The sequence below is a fragment of the Moschus berezovskii genome, chromosome 8 (assembly GCF_049115385.1).
Source record: "Moschus berezovskii isolate FMDL1 chromosome 8, NW_MosBer_1.0, whole genome shotgun sequence".
NCBI classification, from domain to species: domain Eukaryota; kingdom Metazoa; phylum Chordata; class Mammalia; order Artiodactyla; family Moschidae; genus Moschus; species Moschus berezovskii.
Genome location: NC_142467.1, coordinates 10,295,615 through 10,308,471, shown reverse-complemented (window position 1 = coordinate 10,308,471; position 12,857 = coordinate 10,295,615).

Sequence of the window (12,857 nt, the reverse complement as noted above, 5' to 3'; positions counted from 1 at the left end):
TCATAAGATATTTTTTCTAGTCCCTCACCACCCTGATTATCCTAACCTTGGACATACTAAAGGAGATCAATCTTGGGTGTTCATTGGAAGGACTGATGCTGAAGCTGAAACTCCAATACTTTGGCCATCTGATGTGAAGAGTTGACTCACTGGAAAAGACTCTGATGCTGGGAGGGATTGGGGGCGGGAGGAGACGGGGATGACAGAGAATGAGATGGCTGGATGGCATCACCGACTCTGTGGACATGAGTTTGAGTAAACTCCGGGAGTTGGTGATGGACAGGGAGGCCTGGCATGCTGTGATTCATGGGGTCGCGGAGAGTCAGACACGACTGAGCGACTGAACTGAACTGAACTGGACTTACTAGTGTATCAACGTTGCTTCTTTGTGTGCTATGCGTGTGATGTGTGTGCTTAGTTGCTCAGCCGGTTCTGACTCTTTGCGACCCCAAGTACTCTCGTCTGCCAGGCTCCTCTTGTCAGTCGAACTCTCCAGGCAACAGTACTGGAGTGGGTTGCCATGCCCTCCTCCAGGAGATCTTCCCAACCCAGGGATCAAATTCAGGTCTCCCACAGTGCTGGCGGATTCTTTACTGTCTGAGCCACCAGGGAAGCCCATGAATACTGGAGTAGGTAGTCTAGCCCTTCTCCAGGGGATCTTCCTGACCCAGGAATCAAACAATCTCCTGTATTGCAGGAAGATTCTTTACCAGCTGAGCTACCGGGGAAGCCAATATATTGCTTTATCTAACCCTAATTCAGCATAACCATTACTTTTAGTATATTTCTGTTAACTAATATGGCCTAGAAGTTTATTTGCATGTTTCATACTGTGGCTTTTTGTTGCACCTAAATTGCTCAATCTTTTCTTCATGAATAAGATTTTTTGAATAGGCTTTACTATAGCCTATTCGAAACTTATACATTATGCTTTTGAAAATACATGAATGATTTTTAATTAAATGATAAATTCATATAAACAATTAAGTGGTTTATGTGTGCTAGAATATGACCCTATGGTTTGTTTAAATTTCAGAGCTATGACTTTTTTTCATAAAAATTTTAGCATCTTTTATAAATAAACATTATCCTTCACTTGAGTCAGAATCTGATCATCATTCAGAAATGCTTATTTCACTACCTGCCTTTGGAACAATATAGAATAATTCTACTTTTCCATACCACTATCCATTAAACATTTCAGAACAACTTTCAGGACATAGTCATTAAGAATATAAATCATTAAACATAAATTATTACAATTTTATAAATTTTTATGTTACAACTTACTAAGATAAGAATCTTAGTTTATCTACTTGCTTCAGAAAATTCATGCTTGTCATAGTATTATATTTGGATTTCATACCTTTTTATGTGTGCTCATGTTTATACTTATTTAGAGTTGACCAAATAAATAATTCTGACTTCATAATGACTGATTTAGAATTTGAGATAATTTTTTGTTCATATTTTGTTTAAGACAGCTGTAAATAACTTATTTTTTACGCATCATCTTCTAAATATTAGTCTCTTTCTGTTCATTATCCTCTGTAGTTTCTCTAATACAACAATATCTCAAATATTACAGACCAGTGACCACTGGTATAGTATAGTAGGCATAGTTTTTTTTTTTACTCATAGCTAAACAGAATACATTTATAGATATTAAAGATGAATAATGCCTCTAAAAAATGAGCTAAAATGGTATGTCATCAGAAACATTTGTTTGAGAAATAAACATGTATGAATAATTCCATTTTAGCTAGTCAACTTTAATTAAAATGAGTCTTCCATCAAGCTAATTTTTATCATGTTTCCTAAGTAAATGGCAACATATTTAGCTTCAATTTGGATTACTAATAAATTGATAACATTCTCCTCTATAATTGAGGTTTGGGTTATCTAGTAACTGGTACCTAAATAAATTAATAGTCCTAATTTGTTTAATGGACTTAGAATGGAAGCATTATTAACATATCTTTTGGCAGGGGGATTTAGTTAAATTTACAACAGCTTTCGAAAATTGAAAATAAAATCTACCTAAATTAAGAAATAAAAAACAAAAATTTGTTAAAGCATAAATACTTTGCTTACATCAATAGGAACACATAAACTTTATAGTCTAGTAGAATGGTTGATTTTGTTGGAATGATGGAAATGCAATGGTAGGTTAAGTTCCTGTGAGAAAATACATTCTTCTGGACAGTCAATCATTTCATTACATCAGTCACCACTTCTGATTCCTGAAATACACACACATACATCTCACAAGAATCAAGATTGAAGGTTACAACAGAGGATGTACAAAAATGGAAATCAAAACATACTACTTAGTGAAATATATCCATGCAATCCAGACTATTGAAATCCTCTGACATATAAACAAACTGTACGGTCTGAATGTTTGTTTCCTCACCCAAATTCATATATTGAAGCCTTAACCCCAGAAGATTATGGAATTAGGAGGTAGTATTATTCATGTATGGGATAATGTTCTTATGAATGAGACCCCATGGAGATCTCTGGCCCTTTCCTACATGTGAGGACACCGTGAGAAGGCACCTACCATGAATCAGGAAAAAAGCCCTTACCAGACAACACCATGCTAGGGCCATGATCTTGCATTTCTCAGCCTCCAGAAGAGTAAGACACAAATTTCTGTGGCATTTTGTTATGACGGTCCCAAATAGACTAAGAAGTATACCCTCTGCGAGTCTAGATAATGAAGTTTACTATAGTCACATAGCAGAATAAAAAATAACATTAGAATGTGGAGAATTAACATCTATTGAAAATTTAATATTATTTCAAAACAATACTTGCCTAACTTTTTATTCTGAATTGTTAAGAATGTGTGTGTCTGTGTGTACATAAACTGTGTTAAAATATATCTTCTGAAGTCACAGTAGACCTTCTGTGTGAAAGTAACTAACAGATATCATTCAAAGTTCACATTCTGTGTAGATATTATAGAAAAAGAAAATGCCAGGTAGTTACCAAAACTTAAAAATGCAAGAGGAACTTTTGCTTTTATGTAGTCAGCATAGCTAGCTTCTGACATGGATTTTATTAATAGCTCTAAGGATTTGGATAAATTATTGAATCTAAAAGACCAGATTTCACACTATAAAATGAAGATGTTGCAGTAATTTTTGCAGTACCTTGCAACTCTAAAATCCTACATTTTATAGTATATTACTTGTGTGATGGTTAACTGTCTTAATTTGATCCATGGACTATGGAAAGTCACTGTTCTTAAAATTCCTTATTGACTATATTTTTAGATATTGATTATATTTTAGATACAAAGATAAGAACTCTTAAAATTTACCATAAATGTTTCCTCAAATATTTTATTATGATGAATCAAAGAGCTTATTCAAGGGATTAGATCTGGTAGACAGAGTGGCTGAAGAACTATGGATAGAGGTTCTTGACACTGTACAAGAGGTAGTGATCTAGACCAGACCCAAGAAAAAGAAATGAAAAAAAGCAAAATGGTTGTCTGCGGAGGCCTTACAAATATGTAAAAAGAAGAGAAGCAAAAGGCAAAGGAGAAAAGGAAAGATGTAACCATTTGAATACAGAGATCGAAAGAATAGCAAGGAGAGCTAAGAAAGCCTTCCTCAGTGATCAATGCAAAGAAATAGAGGAAAACAATAGAATGGGAAACACAAGAGATCTCTTCAAGAAAATTAGAGATACAAAGGGCACATTTCATGCAAAGATGGGCTTGATAAAGGACAGAAATGGTATGGACCTAACAGAAGCAGAAGATTTTCAGAAGAGATGGCAAGAATACACAGAAGAATTACACAAAAAAGATCTTCATGGACCAGGTGATCATGACGGTGTGATCACTCACCTAGAGCCAGACATCCTGGAATGTGAAGTCAAGTGGGCCTTAGGAAGGATCACTACGAACAAAGCCAGTGGAGGTGATGGAATTCCAGTTGAGCTATTTCAAATCCTGAAAGATGATGCTGTGAGTGTGCTGCACTCAATATGCCAGCAAATTTGGAAAACTCAGCAGTGGCCACAGGACTGGAAAAGGTCAGTATTCATTCCAATGAAAGGCATCCCAAAGAATGCCTTTCTTTCCATCCCAAAGAAAGACAATGCTAAAGAATGCTCAAACTACCACAAAGCTGCAGTCATCTCACACGCTAGCAAAGTAATGCTCAAAATTCTCCAAGCCAGGTTTCAACAGTACCTGAACTGAGAACTTCTAGATGTTCAAACTGGATTTAGAAAAGGCAGAGGAACCAGAGATCAAATTACCAACATCTGTTGGATCATAAAAAAAAGTGAGAGAGTTCCAGAAAAACATCTACTTCTCCTTTATTGACTATGGCAAGGCCTTTGACTGTGTGGATCACAACAAGCTGTCGAAAATTCTGCAAGAGATGGGAATTCCAGACCTCCTGACTTACCTCCTGTCAGAAACTTGTATGCAGGTCAGGAAGCAACAGTTAGAACTGGACATGGAACAACAGATTTGTTCCAAATCGGGAAAGGAGTATGTCAAGGCTGTATATTGTCGCTCTTCTTATTTAACTTATATGCAGAGTACATCATGAGAAATGCTGGGCTGGAGGAAGTAAAAACTGGAATCAAGATTGCCGGGAGAAATATCAATAACCTCAGATATGCAGATGACACCACACTTCTGGCAGAAAGTGAGGAGGAACTAAAAAGCCTCTTGATAAAAGTGAAAGAGGAGAGTGAAAAACCTGGCTTAAAACTCAGCATTCAGAAAACTAATTCATGGCATCACATAGATGGGGAAACAATGGAAATAGAGACTTTATTTTTGGGGGCTCCAAAATCACTGCAGATGGTGATTGCAGCCATGAAATTAAAAGATGCTTGCTCCTTGGAAGAAAAGTTATGACCAACCCAGACAGCATATTAAAAAGCAGAGACATTACTTTGCAAACAAAGGTCTGTCTAGTCAAAGCTATGGTTTTTCTAGTAGTCATATATGGGTGTGAAATTTGGACTATAAAGAAAGCTGATTGCTGAAGAATTAATGCTTTTGAACTGTGGTGTTGGAAAAGAATCTTTAGAGTCCCTTAGATTGCAAGGAGATCCTACCTGTCCATCCTAAAGGAAATCAGTCCTGAATATTCATTGGAGGAACTGATGCTGAAGTTGAAACTCCAGTACTTTGGCCACCTGATGTGAAGAACTGATTCATTTGAAAAAACCCTGATGCTTGGAAAGATTGAGGGCAGGAGGAAAAGGGGACGACAGAGGATGGGATGGTTGGATGACATCACCGACTCCATGGCCATGAGTTTTCATAAACTCTGGGAGTTGATGATGGACAGGTAAGCCTGGTGTGCTGCAGTCCATGGCATCACAAAGAGCCAGACACGACTGAGCGACTGAACTGAACTGAAAGGGAGATAACGCAAATTTTCTCAAATTCTTTAGAAAGATCAAGTATGTAAAATTCAAACATTTTCTTTTATTCAAAACCCTTTCTTAATCCACTGATTCTTCTGCTCACTTAATGTCTTCTAGGAATTGTACGATTAAAACAAAAACCTCTTTGTTAAAACAGAGTCCAGTAATTCACTAAGAATACAAAATACAAAACCTAAATTCTAGAACTTTGGTATAGAACATAACCTCATTAAACTGTAATATCTTTCATAGTATTTTTGGCAATAAAATACTAAATTTTAATAAGAAATAGTCTTTCATTTAATAATTTTTATCCTCTTGTTCCTAAACATACAGAAATAATAATTATGCTATTCCAAAATTACATTTGTATTATACTATGTTTGTAACGTTGAGTCAGAATATTCTTACCCCTCCCAGTAATTAATTTTTTTGAAAGAAAAAATCTTGCTCCCTGGAGTATAGCCGGTTAAAGCTGTCATTCATTTGTATTTTCTGTGCTATTATTTTACTGAATAAAATTTATGATATTAGAGCTCAGAATCCTAACAATTTAGAAAATATTATTTCTTATTTAATATTTTTTCTTAATCAGTATGCTTGATATATCAATCAATTATTTACATAGTGAATTTTTACTAGCAAATTAGCAATTACTATTAATATATGATATGAAGTAATAACAATATTAAATAGTAAATATTTGAACTCTTTTCCTCTATCCTTCGACTGTCAGTTTTAAAAAAATTTCAGTAACTATTTTTTTGAAAAGAACACTTAAATGAGCCTATATGCAATTCAGTGTATTTATAATTTGTTCTCCATTTTTTAAATATCTCATTGAAGTGCTTAAGTATTATTTTGCCTCCCCTTTCTTTCCTCTGATCCATTTTGTTTACAATGTTTATTTTAGTACGTTAGAGTAGACTTGACAGCTGTTTATTTCTTATTGTCAAATGTACACAGAAAGCACATAGGACTAAGTTAAGATTTCCTTTGCTTTGTTAAATATTTTTGGCAGACATTTTATCTTAACAATAACCATCTCTCCTTAGTGCTTGGAAATAGAATCTTGATTCAGTTTAATGTGGCAAAATGCAAGCCAATCATAGTAATAACACCCTGATTTCTTACTTTCCCCATAGAAAAGGTGAATTGGAGGCATGGTTTTGCCCAGTGAGAACCAGTGAGAGAAGGAGCCATCAGGAAAATCTTTTGCTTTTCTTAGAAAAAAGGGAAGCGCACTAGCATCCTTCTCTGTGTTTACTTCTCTGGCCAGCTGTGGTTGTACAGTTACTGGAGCTCTAGGAGACACCTTGCAGTCTTGGGGGAAAGGCCAAGCTAATCACAGGAGCCATGTCTCTGCTTTTTAATATGCTGTCTAGGTTGGTTATAGCTTTTCTGCCAAGGAGTACACATCTTAATTTCATTGCTTCAGTCACCATTTTTTTGGAACTCCCCAAAATAAAGTCTGTCACTGTTTCCATTGTTTCCCCGTCTATTCGCCATGAAGTAATGGGACCGGTTGCCATGATCTTAGTTTTTGAAGTTAAGTTTTAAGCCAGATTTTTCACTATCTTCTTTCACTTTCACCAAGATGCTCTTTAGTACTTCTTCGTTTTCTGTCATAAGTGTGGTATCATCTGCGTATCTGAGGTTATTGATATTTCTTGATTCCAGCTTGTACTTCATCCAGCCCTGCATTTCCCAAGATGTAATCTACATATAAGTTAAATAAGCAGGGTGACAATATACAGCCTTGATACACTCCTTTCCCAGTTTGGAACCAGTCCATTGTTCCATGTCAGGTTCTAACTGTTGCTTCCTGACCTGCATACAGATTTCTCAAGAGGCAGGTCAGGTGGTCTGGTATTCCCATCTCTTTCAGAATTTTCCACAGTTTTTTGTGATCCACACACTCAAAGACTTTGGCATAGTCAATAAAGCAGAAGTAGATGTTTTTCTGGAACTCTCTTGCTTTTTTGATGATCCAGCAGATGTTGGCAATTTGATCTCTGGTTCCTCTCCCTTTTCCAAATCCAACTTGAACATCTGGAAGTTCTTGTTTCACGTACTTTTGAAGCCTTGCTTGGAGAATTTTGAGCATTACTTTGCTAACGTGTTATATGTGTGCAACTGTGCAGTAGTTTGAACATTCTTTGGCATTGCCTTTCTTTGGGATTGGAATGAAAACTGACCTTTTCCAGTCTTGTGGCCACTGCTGAGTTTTCCAAATTTGCTGGCATGTTGAGTGCAGCACTTTCACAGCATCATCTTTTAGGACTTGAAATAGCTCAACTGGAATTCCTCACATCCACTAGCTTTCTTTGTATTAATGTTTCCTAAGGCCCACTTGACTTCAGTTCAGTTCAGTTCAGTCACCCAGTCATGTCCGACACTTTGCGACCCCATGAATCACAGTACGCCAGGCCTCCTGTCCATCAACAACTCCCGGAGTTCACTCAAACTCATGTACATCGAGTCGGTGATGCCATCCAGCCATCTCATTCTCTGTCATCCCCTTCTCCTCTTTCCCCCAATCCCTCCCAGCATCAGAGTCTTTTCCAGTGAGTCAACTCTTCTCATGAGGTGGCCAAAGTATTGGAGTTTCAGCTTTAGCATGAGTCCTTTCAATGAACACCCAGGATTGGATCTCCTTTAGAATGGACTGGTTGGATCTCCTTGCAGGACTCCAAGAATATCTGGTTCTAGGTGAGTGATCACACCATCATGGTTATCTGCACAATTAAAATCTTTTTTTGTACAGTTCTTCTGTGTATTCTTGCTACTTCTTCTTAATATCTTCTGCTTCTGTTAGGTCCATAAATTTCTGTCCTTTATTGGGCCAATCTTTTCTTGAAATGTTCCCCTGGTATCTCAAATTTTCTTGAAGAGATCTCTAGTCTTTCCCATTCTATTGTTTTTCTCTATTTCTTTGCATTGATCACTGAGTAAGGCTTTCTTATCTCTCCTTGCTATTCTTTGGAACTCAGCATTCAGATGGGTATATGTTTCTTTTTCTCTTTTGCCTTTAGCATCTCTTCTTTTCTCAGCTATTTTTAAGGCCTCGTCAGCAACCATTTTGCCTTTTTGCATTTCTTCTTCTTGGGGATGGTCTTGATCACTGCCTTGTGTACAATGTCACGAACCTCTTTCCATAGTTCTTCAGGCACTCTTTCTATCAGATCTCATCCCTTGAAACTATTTGTCACTTCCACTGTGTAATCGTAAGGGTTTGATTTATGTCATACTTGATCAATTCTGGTAGCTAACTGTGGCTCAGATCATGAACTCATTGTAAAATTCAGGCTTAAATTAAAGAAAGCAGGGAAAACCACCAGACTTTTCAAGTATTTACAGATATAAATCTCTCCAAAGAGATAAGGTTAAAATGAGGTCATTAAGTAGACCTAATCCAATATCACTGGTGTCCTCATAAAACTAGAAATTTAGCACACAAACGTGTACAGAGGGAAGACCATGTGACGACTCAGGGAGAAGATAGCCATCTCAACACAGGAAGAATGGTCTTAGAAGAACTCAGCACTGCTGACTGCTTGTTCTCAGACTTCTAGCTTCCAGAATTGCGAGACAGTAAGCTTCTGTTATCAGTATTTCTGCCACCCAGTCTTCAGTAAATTTTTGTTACAACAGCCCTAAAAAGCTAATACAGATTGCAAAGAAGGCATTTTGATAAATCAAGTCAAAAGATAATCGCCATGTTAGTAATAAACTCTTCTTACCTAGATCCATTTCTGTCCTTGATATAAATCTGCTAAAATGGAATTGTCAGCCAGGAGTTCTGAATTCTAGGCCCAATTTTTACATAAAATTCTAATTCACATTAACTGTTTGTTAAAGGAACATACAAATAAAATATACAGCAACTATGCAAGACATGAACATTTTTTGGCCTTAAGTTCCAATTTTCAGATCATTATATACTTCTGAATATTTCTTACCAGTCTTTATATTTACATGTTATCAACTTCTTTTATATTATCTTTTAGGTCATTCTGTATTTTCATGTAGAGATTATCTTATTGAAAGTGACACTTTACCATCTGTGGAAAAATACAGAATTACTATCTCTAAAATTCATAATTTGACATTTATAAAATAAAAATACCATTTTTCTTTTCTTCTAAAATTTCATATATTTATGAGTACAATACTTTTTATTTTTTAAATAATAAGGGAAGATGAAGAATTGAAAGGCAAATGGCATACAAACTGTAATAAGACTGAAGATAAGAGCAGCACTAGTTATTATACAGAAGAAGGGAAATCACAGAAGCACAAAATCATTGAATCACTCATGTGAATTGTAGTCTATAACTTTTCTGACTTCCTGAATCCCATTTGATCTTATTTTATCCTCCAGTTCAGAAGATATCGGTGAAACAAAGCCTTTGTTAAAAGCCTGGAGTTTTGAAGTCATGTTGCTGAAGCACAGGTTATACATGCATTAAATTAATTTAATTTTTTACTTGTTTTCCGATAAATAAATTTCTGCTCCAGGGACACTAGTCAGTCCCTTGTCTATAGAATTCTATGCATATTGCCAACACAGCACTTCATCTAAATCAGGACGCTCCCCACTTCCTCTATCGTCTGCCTAAATCATACCTAACCTTCAAGGCTCTGCTAAATTCTTGTTTCTTCCAGAAGCTACCCCAGATGGTATTGAGAACATGTAAGGTTGTCATTCCCCTGACCATCAAGCCTCCAGAGTGTCTAATGCATAAAGTAGTGCCGGATGGCTTCATTTGTCATGGAACTTCACCGATGAGCTTTTAAGTAGTCCTGGGAGAGGCAAAATATATCTTTTAAAGAATACATTTTGTGACGCCTCAGAGTGATCTCAGCAAAACGAAGAGGTAGGCAGCTCCGAGCTCTCATCCATTCACAGAAACATTGAAAAACAAATGTAAACTGTCAAAACAAGCTTTGTCAAAACTCTGGACAATAAGTAAAGGGTGTTCTTACTGCTCTGACCACACCAAGGCCCTGGTGCAGCAGTGATCTTAAAGGGGCAGCAGCCCGTGGTTCGAGTGTGGGTGCTTAGTCTCCAGTTCGAGAAAGCAGAGCAGACCTCATGCGCAGGTTATTGTGTAAGTCTGTTCTGAGTCATCTGGAGGGACTCCTGAGCGAATGACAGGCAGTTCTTGTCTCTGCTTTGGATGACTCTGAAGTCAGACTAAAAAGTAACATGCATTGCTGCACAGATGAACGGACTAACAACAGATTAATGGAACAGAAGATGTAAGTATGACATGATATCCCTTACATACCGATTATAAAAAGCCAAATTCAGAGTAACGGAGAGTGTGAGGGTGGTTACCAGGGGCTGGGAGGTGGGGGAACCGGGAAGTTGTTGTTCCGAGAGCACATACGTACAGTTTCAAAATAAGTAAGTTTGGGGGATCTAATATGCATGGTGATTACAGGCAACAGTATTGTATTACACACCTGGAAGTATTTATGAGAGCAGATTGTAACTGTCTTCACAAAAAATATCATTTTCACACTTTTTAAACTTAAGAAGAGTTCTTTTGCTGTGGATATGGTATATCACATATATATGATCACAATAACATTTTATCTGATCACAATGGAGTGAAACCAAAAATCAAAAACAAAAGGAAACTGGAAAATACATGCATATGTAGATACTAAACAGTTCAATTCAGTTCAGTTCAGTTCAGTCGCTCAGTCGTGTCCGACTCTCCGCGACCCCATGAATCACAGCACGCCAGGCCTCCCTGTCCATCACCAACTCCCGGAGTTCACTCAAACTCATGTCCACAGAGTCGGTGATGCCATCCAGCCATCTCATTCTCCATCGTCCCCTTCTCCTCCCGCCCCCAACCTTTCCCAGCATCAGAGTTTTTTCCAGTGAGTCAACTCGTCGCATGAGGTGGCCAAAGTATTGCAGTTTCAGCTTTAGCATCAGTCCCTCCAATGAACACCAAGGATTGATCTCCTTTAGAATGAACTGGTTGGATCTCCTTGCAGTATAAGGGACTCTCAAGAGTCTTCTCCAGCACCACAGTTCAAAAGCATCGATTCTTCGGCGATCAGCTTTCTTCACAGTCCAACTCTCACATCCATACATGACCACGGGAAAAACCATTGCCTTGACTAGACGGACAACGTATTCTTAAACAACCAATGTGTCAATGAAGACACATTGAAACTCATTCTATCAAGTTAACAATCCTGACAATAAAACTAAAAAGTCAGAAAGCTGATCACTGAAGAATTGATGCTTTTGAACTGTGGTGCTGGAGAAGACTCTTGAGAGTCCCTTATACTGCAAGGAGATCCAACCAGTTCATTCTAAAGGAGATCAATCCTGGGTGTTCATTGGAAGGACTGATGCTAAAGCTGAAACTGCAATACTTTGGCCACCTCATGTGAAGAGTTGACTCACTGGAAAAGACTCTGATGCTGGGAGAGATTGGGGGCAGGAGGAGAAGGGGACGACGGAGAATGAGATGGCTGGATGGCATCACTGACTCAATGGACATGAGTCTGAGTGAACTCCGGGAGTTGGTGATGGACAGGGAGGTCTGGCATGCTGGGATTCATGGGGTCGCAAAGAGTCGGACACGACTGAGCGACTGAACTGAACTGAAAAAGTCACAAGAAAAAAAAGTCACAGGATAATATCCCTTATGAATATAGCTGAAAAATTCTCATCAAAATATTAGCACATCAAATCCAAAAGCATATTAAAAAGATCATACTTCATGATCAAGTGAGATTTATCACAGGAAAGCAAGGGTAGCTCAATATAAGAAAATCAACATATGTAATACATCAATCAAATAGAACAAAAAAAATTATCATCTTAATTGATGTAGAATAGAATATATGATAATATATAATATTTTATGAAAAAACTCAGAAAACTAGGAATATAAAGGAAATTCCTGAACATGATAATAAGCATTCATGAAAAATTCATACTTAACATTATGCTCAATGGAGAAAGACTGAATGTTTTTTTCCAGATATCAGGAATAAGAGCAGGATGCTACTTTCACCATTGCTGTTTGACATTACACTGGAAATTCTCATCTGAGCAGTTAGACAAAAAAAATAAAAATTTAGAAAAGTAAATTATCTGTATTCACAGATAACATAATCTACATACAGACAATTACAAAGAATCCAAAAGGAAGGTGCTTGAGCTTATAACCAAATTTAGTGAAATTTCATGGTAAAGATCAGCACACAAATATCAGTTGTGTTTTTATAAAGCAGTGATGACAATTTGAAGACTAAATTATAAGAGCACTTACATTTACAGTAGCATTTATAAAATACAATGCAAAAATACTCAGGAATTAATTTAACCAAGGAAATGAAAAACTTGTACACTAAAAATTACAAAGCATGGCTGAAAAAATTTTTAAAGAAAACCAAAATAAATGTAA